Source organism: Helicoverpa zea, chromosome 13 (genome assembly GCF_022581195.2).
Source record: "Helicoverpa zea isolate HzStark_Cry1AcR chromosome 13, ilHelZeax1.1, whole genome shotgun sequence".
Classification (NCBI taxonomy): domain Eukaryota; kingdom Metazoa; phylum Arthropoda; class Insecta; order Lepidoptera; family Noctuidae; genus Helicoverpa; species Helicoverpa zea.
In genome coordinates, this window is record NC_061464.1 from 5538811 (window position 1) to 5557199 (window position 18389).

The window sequence follows — 18389 nt, forward strand, 5'->3', positions numbered from 1 at the left end:
TATAAAAGAAATCTTCGGCTAAACAGCATTTCCAATTTATTAAGAAGGTTCCAGAATAGAATCCCTTGGTTTTATACTACTGAGAAAAAGTCACAAGTAATCAATACTGAAAAAAGGACGACGAAAACAGACATAAAAATAAATGGACAACATCCTCCCGTTTCATCCCGACTCGAATAAAAACATAATAATACAGATATGTTTACATACAAACGCCTTCGCGTCTCGATCAAAACGCGTTACCATGGCAACCAATAATGACCAAGCACATTATTTATGGTGTTTGACTAGGATCCCTTTACTATAGTTCGGCCATTCAGAGAATGCGTTCCTGACACGTCGCGATTGAACTGACGACGTAATAACATTCATTGATTATTGATATAATAATGTTGTTTTAATGCTCCTCAATTGTTAAAACGGTAAACAACCAGCAAAAATATTTTTATCGTAACTGCAACGCCATTGCAAAGTTACGTCGTCAGTTCAATCGCGACGTGTCAGGAACGCATTCTCTGAATGGCCGAACTATAATAAGATTTATTGCGCAAAAGCCATAAATTTTATTTGAACGAAAGTTTGTTATTCCATACTGAAAAAGCGTGGGGAGGGCACTGCTTTAATAGGACATGCTTCCGCATAAAACTTCACTAATTTCTCGGATAATGGTATTTACCTTACACCACTTATTCGCAGAATTAAATCTCAAAAGATAGAAATGGTAATGGCAATGAAGGGTACTTTTGTTCTTTCTTTTATTGATCTAAAGGATTTCGACTGTGTAATCCGGAGTTTGTTCTTAACTCTTCGTGTATTTTTCGTGTTCTTAAATCTGCTCTTAATGTACTTAAGTATTTACATACATTTAAGCCTTTTTGTATTTTCCAAAGCGAGCGATTATGTATCTGTTTTACAAAAGCGATTACAATACTTTCTCAGTTTTTTTAGTTGAATATGATGGACACCAAATCGACTTAGAACTTTGTCCAGTTCTACCTCAAACTTGGAAGCTGCCGACTCATTATCACGAATACCAACTGACTAATCCTTTATTTTCCGTATAAGAAAAAAAATTACATTTTATTTTCCGCTGTAAACTATTTTTTTCTTAATGTCTAAAGATTTTTTCAGACATCATTCTATATTCTGATTCAAAACTTAAAAAAAAAAGAAAAATCACTGCTGCCTCCGTAATAACCGTCAAAGGAGTTTGTAATAGCACGTATGCTTATACTAAATATTAAAGTATATGTTGACTATATCTGTTGTTAAGACAATCATCTACAAACTTGAATATTTAAAAAAATGTTCACTGTCTAATAATAGTATAAATTGACATTTTTTTTTCATATTATGTCAACTTGTATTGAATTAAATAACTTAAATTTTTAACAATATGTGAACAAACCTTCAGAGATTCCATCATAATAAAAAGCTTTTCGCAAGTTTTTGTACAGCAAGGAAATATTCAAAACGTTATTTTTCATTCTGTTTTATTTTCTTCTGCAAATTACACGGCACTGAAACTTGTATTCCGACTTTTCTTTGAAACTCAACCTTTGAAGTTAAAGCGCGAAGTTTCAGTCAAAGCGTTTGATTTTTAAATTAACTGGTAGGTATAGAGGAATTTTTATACATATGCATTTAGTTGTATTTTGATTTAAAGCATCTGCATAAAGTTCCTGCTTATTGTTGTCTTCATTAATGGTTTTCTTTAATTCAGATTTCGAGTCCAAAATCGAGTAAGTGCATTTTAAATAATATTTTCATAGGACACTTGTAATTAGCACAACAAAGGATTAACGTAGTGCTGCTAATAAAAAGACGCAAAAAATTCTCCTTGTTATTCAAATTTCTAAAGTGAATAGTTTATCTTGGCCTAAATAAATATTATGCTAGACATATCTGTGTGTTTATAATTTAGACGCGTTAATTACGTGGATTTAGACGATTTCCGATGTGTTGCAACTGCTAATTCAAAGTGTTAAAATGTTCAAGTTGTAACATTGTGATAAATAAAAAACCTATAATAAATGAGAGAGAGGTAGCAATTAAAAATGCGGTTATGTTTGTTACTCTTCACGCTAAAACTGCTGGGTCAATTTTGAAGAAACTTAGCAATAATATGCCTTCCATATCAAAATAACTGAACGCTAGTTTGTATCCATTAGCGGAAGCAGCCCTTTGTAGCTACGAGCATTAGAACCGTTATAAAATTCTTTACAAAAAATACGCTTTTTGCATAACTCAATTTACACGACCCTTGTTTAGATCTGCAAAGTATGAATTTATTGATTAAATTATAGCTCCTTCAATTTACGACGGTCATAAACATGTATGAAGGAAACTGTTATGTCGCTTTTTCAAATACACTGTACCGTTTTAAGGTAAAAAAAAAACTATCCACCTATGTGGAGTACAAATAGAATATTATAAATTACTTCATTAATAAACAGAAAAATAAATGAAAATGTTTTGAAGTATTTATAATAAATCTTATAAATATCTTTTTTGCTTAATAGATCGAACCTGTAGTCAAGTAGTTTTAATAAAATATTACGCAATATCCCCATTTCAAAAGAAATTCCTTTCTTATAGGGCCATTAAATGAATGCATCCAAACTTAGGTACTAGAACCTAATTTCAGTAACTCAGCAATCTGGTTTGAATGCATGGACATGGATTCAAGGATCACATTTTATGCAAGCTCTAAAATTCTATAGTAAAGATCTAAAGTAAATCACACACTCAGGTAATATTTAAGTGGCATTATAAAAGAATTTTGTGTTAAGCTATAATGGTTTAACCAACAGGTACGATCATCTCAGTCTAAGACGACCAACCAATCTCTGAGTTCAAATTAAACGGATCATGAATCTAATAGCAATTTACCTACAGTTAACCGGGAGCACTTGGTAACCCGCAACGGTTATCCAGGCAAAGGATTGGCTATCCCTTACGCAGATCGTCGACTCACGCTTGACCGAAGACTGTATTGTACCTAATCAGGATACGAACCTTAATACGGTCCTTAATTAATGCGAATTCGGATAGATTAGTTGTCTGTCGAACCTTTCTCAATTGGTTTGGGTCTAACTGGGTGAGACTGGATATAACTAGTGATTAGGCTATTGAGATTTACAGTGGTGCCATCCAATTGACATGCAGATTTTGTCCTGGTAATTATGCAAACAAAACGATCCAATCGTTCGTTGTAGTTCTGTTGTGATGACTGAGCTTACATCTTTTTAAGGTTTTACCTAACTTTAGCCATGGAATTTTAGTATCTAACCGCTCCATTAAAATTATTTCATATATAATTGTTAACTCATCAAATAAAAATCGTGTACGGATTGAACATCATTTATTAACTTCAATATGAAGTTTATTGAACACCACCTGTTGGGTATACTACGCTAGTTTTACAGGCAATTTCAGGCGCTGCTAACTTTTATTTCTAGTTTATAGTGTAAATAACGATAAAATGTTAGGTCGGGCGACAATCATCAATCCTTTAACGTTTATAGGGAACGATTTACGAGGGATAGAAACGACCCGGTGGTATTGTCAACTTTGTAGCCATAGGAAAAGCAAGAATGGTAAGAAATTAGAAGTGGTAATACGGTGAGTGAGATATCCTTTGAGATTGTAGATCTTTTATGGGAAGTCGATTCTTTTGAGAGACTTTTGATATTGGCTTATTTCAATAATATCAAAGATAAAGTGTAAGCATTACTTTAACAATAGAGACTGCAAAATTAATACCCACAAACATTTTGAAATGTATTTTTATTTGTCTATATAAATCTCTGTTCGCTAGACTAGTACGGTTTTTTGTATTTTTTACCGCGTGAGGAAACTAGCCTTTAATCCAAACAACAACTAAACTGTGTTAATAGGTCGAACGTATCTTTTTGTCGTTGTTCACCGGACACCAGTGAGTACGAGTAACATGTTACCAAAGGTTCACCCAAATAGAATATATGCATACATCCACCAACAAAAGTAAATCAACAACGTTGTTTAGCGTTGTTTAGAAAACATAAATAACTATAACTTTTATTCCAAGTTGAGCAAGCGATGATGAATACTGAATGTTGCACAGTCAGTCCGACTATCGCGCTTTCACGCCCAAACCACTGAACCGATTCGAAGACACTTTGGTACACCACAGACAATTTGGTGCCTGAGAAAGGACAGCTGCTATTAAACAAATAAATAAACAAAAGAGGAGTTTCTTGTTTTACAACACTAATTGGCGTTTCATGCCTGTTAATAAACAACCTTGTTAAGTCAAACTCATTAATATTTTGTTTATAACTTTTAATTAGAATCTAGTATGCTTTTTTACACGCTTTTTATTAGCTTCACCTGTATGTTTGTAGGTTTGTAACCGACTTCTTTGGGCGCGATTTTGACCCACTTTAAACGGCCAGATTTCGTTCAAACTTTGTAGATTTATTGAGGACCGATGACAATACACTAATTTGATAAAATTATTCCATTTTTAACCGACTTCCCAAAAAGGAGTAGGTTACACATACACATCGATTACTCGGAGGTTTATAGACCGATTTACGTGATTCTTTTTTGTTCGACTCGGAATAGCTGCCAGTTGGTCCCATAGTCATCAGGTCAGGATCTGATGATGGAAACCCTGAGAAATCGAGGGCAACCTTCAAAAGTTGTAGGCATACATAGGGTAAAAACTTGACACTCAGGTGTACGCCTAAAAGCACTATTCAACTGTGAAGATTTGGAGCTGACCTGATGATGGAGACCAGTGAGGGTCGAGGGAACTCGACAACTGAATATGTAAACTACCTCGTGTTTGGGCTTAAATTATTTCTATTGACAAGACCTTTGCAACAGTGAAGGTTTAGAGCTGACCTGATGATGGAGTCCAGAGAAAGTCGAGGGAACTCGACAACTGAATTTGTAAACTACCTCGTTTGGACTTATATTCTTTGTATTGATGAGAACTTCCCACATGTATGGATAGTGACAACTATTCATATCACTGAAAAGCTTTAAATAAATAACCTTTTTACAAAAAAATTAAACCGACTTCCCAAAACACTAAAAAGCAAAAAAAAAACTTATTTTAGGTGCATCGGCCTAGAAGTCGGTGGCAAAATTAAATTAGTAACATCCATTAGACACCGACTTCTAGGCTTTTCAATTTGCAAAATATGATTTTTGTTAATTTATATACAAGCTGTTGATTTGCATCCGTGCCATATTCAAGGACGTAATTATGCTAATGATTCTCGACCCAAATCAACAAAAAAATTGGTACGTATTTTTTTTTTTTTTTTTTTTTTTTCGGAATTTCGTCAATGTCATCTAGCCGTATTTCAACTTGGCGCTTGTGTTACTGGCCTTAAAACCGTGCTGCGCCCTCACACAAACGCAAACACAAAGCATACGCAACGATTATTCATAAATTTCATTCATAAAATTGGATTACTTCTGAAATACTACGACATTACAATGACAGAAAAAGCAGTGCATATTAGCTATTTCCCGTCTACTGTAATTCCAATCGATTATCTACGTATTTTATGTCCTTCTCCTGAAGTATGGCACAAATGCAAATCAACACCTTGTAATTTTCATCTATAGTCGATAAGGTAAGAAAATTAATTAAAATTTTCTAGAATTTTTCTCTACAGTCGATAAGGCAGGACTCGATGTTAATTTTTATTTCCGATAATTATCTTTAGCCGTTTTCTCTAATATTGACAAATTTTTGTATACTAAAAAGAATTTTAATTCTACAAAACAAATAATAGTTTTAAAACAAACTAAAAAGTAGAAAATAAATAATAGTTTAAAAAAACTAAAAAACACGCTTTTTATAGAAAAATAAACTAAAAAATAGAAAATAAATTTTAATGAATTTAAATTAAGAAAACAGTGTTAAAAATTTCAATGAATATAAATTAATAATAGTGTGAATACAAAAAAAAAATATTTAAAAAAAGCGTGGGGTGCTTTTTAAGATATTATCGAAATGAAAATCACTGTACTCATATCTGTCAATAAAATATTTATAACTATTGACACCATGCACCCCACGCTTTTTTTAATTTTTTTTTTTTGTATTCACACTATTATTAATTTATATTCATTGAAATTTTTAACACTGTTTTCTTAATTTAAATTCATTAAAATTTATTTTCTATTTTTTAGTTTATTTTTCTATAAAAAGCGTGTTTTTTAGTTTTTTTAAACTATTATTTTTTGTTATTAACTTCATGTTTTATTGAATAAAACATGAACAAATTGTTTGAACTAACTGTTGCCTGCGGTTCCACTCGCATCCCGAGGGAACTACAATCTGCACATGGATAAATAGTAGCCAATCCTTTGTCAGGCTTACACATCCCTTGCTTCAACCAGTCACATCCCATAAGGTCCACCAGTTATGGTCATTTACATAGAAATGATTATATTAACATAAAAAAGGTCGTACTACTCCTTCTCTGTATAAACAGAGTTCGCCTATAAACACGGACATTTACAACTGAGAATAATGTATTTTCTATACATGTTTTCTCTGACTTTTTCCTTATTTTGACCATTTTCAATTTTGTAACTAATGCTGGAAGTAATAAGGTAGTTATTGTAATAACTTATCGGAGAACCAAAATATATATATCAAGATAAATAAAATAAGTGTGGAAAATAATAACAGAATCTGTATGGTGTGTATGGTCAAGTTGGGAAAGCTTGCAACTAACTTTTTAGATTGTGTTTCCATTAACATTGGAAGCCTACGATTAACGCATGTACCTCTTTGAAGGAACTCACTACAAAGGCCATACATGTCGAATCTACCTATACTATATGCAGGAAGATAACTGAAGTCACAGACAAATCCTCGTACACAATCACAAACAAGAACATCAATAATATCGATCGGTATACCGTTATCATTCGATACAATGCCACAATTATCATAATCACCACATTGACTGTGGTAACATTAACATATGAATGCGACACAATAATGTAACTGCATTATGCAAATGCAGCCGCAGGTTAACTCTTTTAGCAGAATGCTCCTACTGGAACCTGCTGTCACGATGCAGTTTGTAGATACATAAAAGTTTATTCCGTAGTTAGCCGTTTCACCCGTTTGAAGAAACTTCTTAATTCGCCATGATACAAAGTCGAAATCAAGTCTAACCAATGCAGCAGAGTACTATTTGACCTCTTCAATCTTATTACCCGGGAATACGATACCTACCCCTTGGTAAGACCGCTGGTCGAACTTTCTGGCTTCTGACTACCCAGTAATGAATGCCAAAGATGTATAAATAGCAGTTGAAACCTACAATGCGAGGTGCCGGAAACTTCCTTGAAGCCGTGAGCCATGAAAGCTTACAATAAAATTCTCACTTGTTGAATAATAATATTTGTATACAATCTATGTAAAAATGTATATAATTTTAGCAAGAATTTACTACGCGTCATACACAGATGAGTAAGCCATCAAGGGGTTGATGTTTTTAATAAGACTATCAACGTAGGATATTGATCTATCTGTACGTTATACAAGGCAGTATTCACACATGACGTGACGCTGACGTGACGTGGAACCGACGTCGACGTAACGGGAACCTGATTACACGTCAGATGGGTTCTAGTTACCCTTCGCCGCATGTGATTTACATGCATTATGACGTAAGACCGACGTCCTTGCTGTGTTAACGTCAGTTTTTATGCCAGTCCTTTGATTTTATGTTGCTTGCTACAAATTGTTGTTTCAAATACCGAGAGTAAGAGTATTTTTTGTACATACTTATTGTCGTATTTTATGTATAAATCTTTGTATTATCATAACCTATCTGATTGCGGACTGAATCGAAAGTTTTTTTGGATATCAATAGAGTGAGCTCATATGATACTTAATGCAAACCAAGCATCTCAAGCTCAGCTTACAACAACTTCTGTATCAATTTAGAATCTGAGTAGCTCTGTGAAACACTTTGAATAGCCACGGCGACCTGTCTATACGTTCTGAAGTTTACCTACGTGTCGTCCACGACTAAACTTGTTGTCAGTAAGTTATCGTCACCAGCTGCCGCATGTAGTCGCTAACTTATAGACTATAGACCCAACGAGCAAGCAGTTTAGATCTACGCTGGTTTGATGTTGACTTTTAACACTACCTTTCTTTTTGTAATATTTTATTTAGTTACGCTTGAGCGCTGCTGAGCTAAGTCAGCGTCGTAAGAAATGACGATAATAAATTATCAAAAAATGACAACTTGAACAAACACAAAATACATTACGGGCATTTTGTGCATTAATACTACCTTCCAAATGAATTTTAAAATCTCCCTACAGTATACCTAAAATGGCGCCTCCTTAGATTAGCTATTTTTTTGGCGTAACAATAGGTCTACATCCGATGACGTACCAAACTTGTTTGATTAAATAATTCAATCTTCTTTACTATAGGTGATTGGCGTTTCTTATAATGGTAACACTATACCTTAACGTCTGTCAAGCTTTAGTTCCTAGTTTGGTCAAATGCACAGATCACACGGTAGATCTACAGTATTCCCTTCGCTGTTACCAGTACTTTATGTGACTGTCGCGAAACTAATTGTGTAAGATGAAGATGTGTTTGTAAATTCGCCACTTGCTTTGTTTTCGAAGGAGTTTTAAGTTGTTTGTTTTAAATGTTCTGAACTTCTCGTTCTTATTTCAATTTTTTTTTTTTGGTAGTTTGGTTATCTGAATATTTAGAAAATGATCTAATTATATGATCAGTGAGGATTCAATATAGTACATGGGTTTGCTAATGACCGTTTTTGAGCTATCCGCTAAGGAGTGTACAACGACGCACCTGCCGAAGCAACCAGCCCTGAAAATGGATGGCGCTAATAACTGTTTCTTCTAACAATAGCAATTATCTTAAAGAGATACAGCATTATTACAAAGTTTTTCAAGTGTATATGATATTAGCCGTTTTCCCGCGGTTTTACCCGCGTCCCGTGGTAACTAATGCCTGCACCGGGATAAAATATAGCCTATGTTACTCGTGGATAATGTAGCTTTCGAATGGTGAAAGAATTTAAAAAAACGGTCCAGTAGTTTTTGAGCCTATTCATTACAACCAAACAAACAAAGTTTTCCTCTTTATAATATTAGTATAGATGAGGCGATTGCGTGCTCATCTGGTTTGAGAGTGTGCTTTTTATGTTTTTAGTTACGTGTTACCGGATTTTTTATGTTATCGACACATTCCACTAGGTACCTGAAAAGTTAACCCCAGATAATATAATCTAGACTAAAGTTAGGGCCTGAAGGTCACTTGTCAACATCACTTATTCACACATTAGAACATTTTCACCAGTTACGCTGAAAATACCGAATATAAATTCATATGTTGTGATTTTCTTTATACTAGGGTAGGAGTCAAACCGCGGGAAACAGTATCAAAATTACACTATAAGTTATTGTTTGAATTCGAAACTTAGAAACTCAAATATGTATTTACCAAACGTATTTGTCTAGGTACAATGTAAGCCTAAACTAAACAAGACTGGCAAACAATACAGGTAGAAGTTAATTTAAACTATTCCGGCATCGTTTTAAACAAATGTAGAGGATTCAAGTTATATTTGTTTTCTGTATTGAGATTCAACAATTTAATATTAATTTAAGTACTTCATGGAATTGAAACAAAACACGATTTACACTAGATACTTACTTTTGTAGCACTCTGTAAGTTGTGCACTTTTCAAGTTTTATTAGTTTACCTTTCAAAACTCCGTTTGAATTCAACACTTTCATGTAACCATTTATAATTGGTGTGTTGTACCTATATAATCACATTAAATCCAATCCTAATCACATATACTTTATGATATTCTATGGCGAATAGGCATGATGACAGTAATAAAAAATCATTAAAATAATATATTTATTAAATTAAACTTGAAGCTTGGAATATAAAACGCGCATTGTTTTCTTTATTAATAATGTGATTAATATGTATTTTTATAAAATAAAATTACGAAATAAGGCAATCCGCCATGATATCTTGAACACCAATCAGAGCTCGTGACGTCATCTCTGAAAACAATTCGCGCGAAAGCGCGCGAACGTCACATTTCGTTATTGTGAACTTCCACTGCGATCTTTGTTTCTAATTAATTAATTGTTTATAACACGAGTTATGGAGCCCGGATTTATCAAGGCAAACAGCGCTAATTTGCCTAGAATTGATATCATAATGCTGGGAAAGTGTTTGGCATCAAATAAAGATTTTTGTTCAGCTGAATTTAGAAATGTTAAAACTTCCATGTAAGTATACTAGTTTAATTAAAAAACAATGAGAGATGAAACCTAACCTCGAAATAGTTATTTACATTATAAACTATGCTAGAATCTAGAGAACTATGTAATAACTTACATCAAAGTGATCTTCACAAAAATAAAGTTGTACCCTGGGCAATATTGCTTTTGAATCTCGCCTTGCAAGTTTAAGCCACTTGTTTCGTATTTTTTTATTGTGAGGAACGTACACAAATAACTTATCAGGAGTTGTTTTGGATGTGTTCTTACATTGGGGGACCCCACAACACCTATGCACTTTCGAATTCATTTTTAATAACACAAAAAACTTAATTATTGCACGAGCGTTGTTTACTTGCGTCTTGTAATTTCAGTCGTGACGTCACAAGTGACGACATGACACTGACAAGCGTTTTCGCGCCGGATTCAAAGTGGACAGAGAAAAATGCAATTATTTGATAAAAAAACTTCGCATTTTCTTAAAATTAATAATTTTTCATATAAAATAGACGTATACCTACATCATACAAAGGAATTTAAAAATTTGTCATCATGCCTATTGTAAAAAAAATAACCTAATCTATTCTCTGGTTTAGCCACAAGTGTCATTTTTCGTTTTCATAATTTACAACATTATGTGTACAGCAGAGATAAAGTTAGGATCGAATATTTTGACCAGTTGACAGCTCTCAGTTTTCAAGGGAGAATTTCCGTTGTATGTAATGACTGACTCTTATATGGTGTTCTAATTTTTGCACATTTTAATTCTATTTACTTTGTTTGAAAATATTGTTTTATTTTTACGTATTTATTTTTCTTTGTGCTAATCGACATATATTAACCAGTATAGTAACGCATTTAATTTAATGCGATTGTAGGTACGACACACTCGATATTAAAATGCTAAAATCACGTTTCAGTTGTAACGAGTATCCATTGACAGCCGTGGGACATACAGAGCAACAGAGCTTATTCACTTTGCACAAATAAGTTAATCGATTACCGACCTTGATACAACAATTTCACCTTATTTATGAGCTAGCATACAGCAGCGGCTTTGTTTTTACTAAAGAATTCACGGACACATTAGCATCGTTGAAAAAGTATATTGTCATGCCTAATCTTCAGTTTTAAGCATCCAACTATTGCTTTGAGCCTTTTGCAATCTTGCCATTACGCATATTGGGCTTAGACGAGTGGAATGGCTAACTTCAGAACAAACCTTAGTGCGACAGTGAACTTGGTACCTATACCTTTGGAGCACCATCAATCGACTATTTAAAAAGTAGGCTATCATAGAGAAGGATCTTTAGCCCTAATTGCAACGTTCAACAGTGGGTATAATATAAGCCTGCTGAAAATATATAACTTATTACCTACAAGATAGCTTAGACCTTATAGAAGGGAAGAATTTGACAATTATATCCGATGACTTCAGAAGTCATCCGCAACAACAAAATTCCATATATGTTACAATTTTTAAGCCTGATTTTCAGTTCCTGTATATACACAAAAGTATAAAAATATATCTTAAATATGTATACTACACTAATTCATTTAGAAATTGGCAGATGATGGTTAATTGAGCAAGTTACTCTTAGTTAAAAATAACTTAAACGAATATTTGTGAACAATGGAATTCTAGAACCAATTTCATAAATGGAATATAGATTCGGTTTCCAATCCAATAAATATAAGTGAATGTATTTACAAATAAATAGTTTTATCGTGTTTTTATTCCGTAACTGGATATTGGTAGTAATTTAAATAATTGGAAACTAAGCTTTTATTTTGAACTGTGTGTGTTGTGAAGTAACAACTATTATAATTATATATTGTGGTTAACGTTGATTGGTTCAAAATAAGAGTTGGAAAATTGTGCTTGTCATCAAAATTTATCTTGTACTTGTGTTTGGCAAATACCTACGTGCTTTTTCGGTGACTTCAAATTAATGAAGATGTATGTTTTCAAAAAAGCGCATTCAGGATTATTTACAACATTTTAACGAATTTTAATAGATTTTAGAAATATACGTAATTTATTTTATTAACTATGGAACGACATACAGTGGAATAATTGAACGGAATAACAAAACAATAAAATGAATTTTCATTTTCAATCAGAACAACAGAAAACTCTCAGTACAAGAATACTTCAACAGAAAATGCAGCTTTTCTATCAATTCCTTTCGATTTCATTATCTAAAAGTGCATTTTGTAGTTCTTTGCATTCTTACAAATAATGGGATTGCATCGAATAAAATATTCTGAGCAAGTCTCAGATCTATTTCTACGTGATACAATATCTTAGATCTGTAAAAATAACCTTTAAGTTTACTCACTTGCATTTTCTTCTTCAATTCTAAGTAAAATGTTAAAAGATTCACGTTTTGACTTCCATTTACTTTCCATCTGAATCGTATCTGAAACATGCGAGGGCATCGCATGTAGATATAACATATACTACACGATTCAAAATCAGAATAAAACTTTTTATCGACATATTTTTTTTTTGATGAGGTTAATCATCAAGTCTGATTCTCACTGATGCAGATCCACCCTCTGTGGGTACAGCAGTCTGTCAACGATTTCAATGAAATATATAAATACACAGTACACAGATAAAAAGGCATACCCTACGCTACTTTTATCTGGCTGTGAGAGGTAGTTTCTCGCTACACGGGTGAACCCACGGGGAAGCTATTGCCTAATGACGAGACATGCATGAAAAAAATACAAACATTTGAAACTACACTGAAATCAACAAAACGAGACTCGAAACAACCCAAACATCAGTCAAGAGTACTCCACAAACCATGTACTTTTGGATCGCAAATTGCAGCGTGCGACCGAATAATTGGAGTAAAATGCAACATGCAAGTCACATTCTCGACAATCAGGGCTCTAATAACAGGAATGAGCTTTCTGTCACTCGCTGCAGCGCAAATTGGACAGTCTGATGACGTGTCATGGCGGCCAGCTCACGTTTTAGGCAATAATTTGCAGTGTGAAACTTACTATCGTGTTACGAGTGGAGATTGAAAAGTTCTCGGCCTACCCATGGAAACAAAAACGTACAATATTAATTATGGTTTTTTAACGGTCTGGTGGTTTATGAATGTATTCGATATAAAAATAGAAATCTTTTATCTTTATATTGACATTTAGTACAGACGAATTTTACTGAATACATGGACAAAAATCGCATTTATTTTCGCTTACTGATTTCAACTGTTTCTTATAAATCCTTTGTTTTTCGTCTAGAATTTACTGAGGCATATACTTTATGATACATATTACATGGTTCAAAGACAAGGCAAGCAAGCTGAACTGAACCCACCTTTTTATACATATAATAAACCAAAAAAACATACGTATAAGAAATATGCAAAACCAACGTACAATATTACCCAACACGTAATAGGTAAACATCATAACATATGCGTATAGCAAAATCTAATGGAGATGGCAGATTTACATCAGAATTCAAATTCAAAATAGTCCACAAAGCACCTGACCCACTAAAGCGTAATGTTCCTATAATGGATATTCCATTGTTGAAAGACAAACGTATATAGGACCGTCAGTACAAAGGTAGTCTCTCTCAGTACGAGAGGCTTGTATTGGGAAACTCGACGGTGATATCGTTAAAGACGATTCTTTGATGATTTGTGGAAGCTAATATGATGCACGAGTCAAATAAATCTTTACAGTTATCTATGTAGAATAGGTAATAGGTAAGTTCATATTATTAACATGTGTTAAGTCTATTATATTAGTTAAGTTTGTTAAGTTTATTTTGAAATATTGTCAGAATGCATGTAGTTATTTTAATACAACTATTTTTAGTGTGTACATATTTCTTTGATAATGAAGTAAGGTTATAAGAAAAAAAAACTAATAAAATCAGTTCATGAGAGAAAAAAACAACTATTAACATGATTTGGAATGACTTTCAGCATATTGGTTTGTAGAAGAATACAACTCCTAATTATATCTACAACACTTTTTGCAACATTTTTTTTGTTCAACAAGTTCGTTGGTAGCTATATTTAATACTAGCTGGTGCCCGCGACTTCGTCTGCGCAGGTTTAGTATTTCGAACAATATGTTTACAAATTGTAGCCTATGTGTTATTCTGATGTATAAGCTATATTATTGTAAAGTTTCATTAAAATCCATTCAGTAGTTTTTGCGTGAAAGAGTAACAAACATCCATACATCCATACATACAAACTTTCGCGTTTATAATATTAGTAGGATAAGTATTATGCATGGATCCCTTGTGATAAGGAGCTACATATGTGTTTTTGTATATTGGACTAGAACTACTATCGTGTTCCATACATAAGACTATTTGGTATCATGTCGTGTCGGCAAAAGCTCACAAATCTTAATTGTTTAATGGTTCCTTTGCAGCCTTTTCAGTGGGTATAAAAATACCTACACAACGTAGACTAAACAGTCGGCCGACAGTTGACCCGATAGTTGGCATTTTTTTTCAAAAAAGATTCCAGTCTAATATTACCGGCTAAATACCTGATCTTTGTAACGTTGGTATCTTCATACTGATTTATGAGCCCAAACAAACTGCCGGCCGACTAAAAGTTTGCAGGTTGCGAGTACTCGAACCAGTAACTATCCCAATGTTGATTCACTTTTAATTTATGCATATTTTTTTACTACACTAGAAGCTGATTATGGACGCACAAATAAAATTAATAATAATTTGGTAATTCTGAGATACTGATTTTAAACATACTTATTTAATGTACCATTGAATACCTAAAGTCCTGCAGCGAATTAAAAAATCAATAGGTACATTTGCAGTTTTGCGAACAAACGGAAATACAGATGCAATTGAGACTTTGTATGTATATGTGTAGAAATACTAGAACTCATACGGATTCTCCCAAATACGCCATAAAAAGTACGGCAGATATCTACAAAATAAATTACAGAATATTTTTACTGTAATTACACTAACAACAATTTCTTTCACATTCCGAGGCCCAAGCAGCCGTTACTCCTTAGTATAATGTGCACATTTCTTCGGAATAACAAAAAGGATAAAAGGAAAAGATTCGTCTCCGCAAATCGAATCATAATGTCTTCAAAGAGAAAATATATTGAGAATATCACTTCCTTGCCAGAACCTCTTTGACAGTTGAATACATAATGGCAGAATAGATATTATGTACAATCCTATAAGTCTGCTTCTATGGATCGTAATTCCGATGTATTCATAAATATTCCACTGGGTATTCATAAAATTACGGCGAAGCTCTTGAGAATTATAAAAATACATATGTAGTTCGTCGTTGCTTAAGTATTTAAAGTCCAAAACCATGGGATCTGCAGATCGAATCCCATTTCAGTCAAAAAGGTTCCTGTGAAAACTTGATCCAGTATGTTAATTTATAAGTCCTTAACAACCTACCTTTTTTAAAGACGTCAAAAATCATCAAATTACCCGCTAATCCCGCTGTGGGTTAGCAGCAGTGAGGGAGTGTCAGACTCTTACTGACTAAAAACCGTCGTGTTCCGTTGCAGGCCTTTTATGTACCAGGGCCGAGGTAACTCTTTCAAACAATCCCGCAGCCCCGACAGGCCTTGGCCCTGATGGGCCCCGCTGGGTTATGAACCTACCTAGGTTTACCTTATTGTAAGCACATTTAGTGCTGTAACATCATAATTCAACTTTTTTAAGACATTTTTGTATACTCGCAAAACCGCTGGTTCATACTAAAGTTTAGCAAGAGGTTTCCATTAAAATTTTAAGAACATAATATTCCTTGAACCATAATTACCTACTTCTACAGCCTAACTTTCCTAACAAGCGTAAGGTCTTCAAAATCTTAAGGAAAATGTAAGAATTTTCACTGAGGAATTGTTTTACAGGACAAAGTATTGCGACACAATTTTAGCAAATTTCTCATCTCCGGCTATGACACTTTACGTAGTTAAATGAGGATTTTTATAACACAGCGTTGTAAATAGTATATTATAACAAGGACTTAAATCTTTTAACCGACTAATAAAAACGTACGTGCGGTTTTAGGGATCAGTACACCGTTTGTTATTAGTATTAGAGAAAATGTAGGAAAAGTTAGAAACATTCATTGGTATACTGAACAAACATATGCAGCCTACCTTCAGTCATTGAACATATCTATAGACCAAGTACGTATCCTGCAATCCTTTATAACATCAATATAAAATCAGTCCTGCTTTTCCCCCAGGGAAAAATATAAATTATAGAAAAAAAACGAGCATTGATCACCATTCTCACTCAAAGCGGCAAGGAGATTTCAGACAATTTTTTCCTCATTCCTTCTCGATGTTTTTTCTACCTTTCTATCAAACGGTAGCCTATAGCGTAGAAAATACATAAATGAATTATGAGACTTTTCACAAGATATGATTTTTGTAAACGGTTTTTCCCTAAACAATTTTTTATCTCGTTGCACCAGAAATGAGCTCGAAAACACTTATTTAAAACCAATTCCATTTATATCCTAGAACTGCATCCTGACATTCAACTTGAACCGACTACGAATTAATTGGTGAAATCAGTCCTTTAATTTAGAATCGCTCACATAGTTTAGTTTACTTGCTATTTAGTTCAACCACAAAGTTAGACCATATGTGGGAGTTCGAATCGAATTCCTGTTTGAATCTAGAGCAGGAACAAGTCTGGGTGAAAAACGGTTTGCTCAATGCTAAACAGTAAATATAAGTTCCTTCAGTGCATATTTCTTTCCTTTATTTCTAGTTCCTAGATTTTCAAATCCTTATATCAAGTGGCTTTCAAACACCAACCCTCTTTTCTGTAAATTAGCTACAATGATAATAGCCGAAACATGAAAAAAAAAACCTTTTTTGGCAAATCCATCTTACTCGAAGGGCTCGACTTACTCTAGACTAAATAATGAAAGCCACTTTAAATAAAACATGAAACTGGCTAAACAACTTGTCAACTGCTTGAAATAATTGTCAAGCTATCCATATTGAAACGAAAACCTCTGGAAGAGTCCCATTTATTTTACTTTTTGACTTACTGATTTTATTTATACCAGCAAATATTGTTGTGACTAGTTAACATACGACGACGATGACGTCATCAAACTATTTTGTTGTCCCACTTATAATTTCATAATTATATTAATTCACAATTAAATCATTATCATGAAACCGTCCATAACCACGCTCCAAAGATGAAGCGGAATTAACAAGACAAAAGGAAATGAACATCTGTTCGGAGAGACTGCAGACGAACATCAATGTGCCGGTCACACAAATTTTTGAAAAGTCCTTACAGACATCGCAAAACTAAGGACTCAATTTCATTAAACCACTGCCCAAATTTCAGAACATCAAAAATAAATTGTACAGGATTAGAAATAAGTTGCAAGGCGTCAACAAACTTCGATATCAAAAAGGCCGCGATCTGGAAGTGCCTAAAAATCTAAATTTGTATTTTCCAAATACTAAGATAAAAAGAAGCGAATCCTCGTTTTCGCAAAAAAAGAAATGATTAAATATTTGAAAGAAATCATAAAATATTTTCTGGACGGCACATTCAAAATTTGTCCAAAGTGTTTCTGTCAAGTGAACACTCTTCATGGGGACATCGACAGCAATGAAGAGTATGTTAATGTGGTTCCCGTGCTATATGCATTGCTTCCCGATAAAACATGGGCTACATATGAAATTTTATTTCAGATAATAAAAAGCCAAGTGAAAGAATGGAAGCCTACGTAAGAAATTTATTTCCAGACGTTAAAATTGTTGGATGTTATATTCATTTTAGTCGTAGTTTATAGCGAAAAGCTAAACACCTTGGGCTTAATAAATCAAAACTGTGAGTAATCCACATCAAATTGTGCACACAATTGGCACACTTGCCGCCAAACTTTTTAGACGAAGAGTGGCTGTATATAATGGAAGAAAGTCCAAAAAGTGCTCAAGTCACAGCATTCAATGATTAATGAAACAAAGGACTCAATTTCATTAAACCACTGCAGAAATTTCGGAACATCAAAAATAAATTGTACAAGATTAGAAATAAT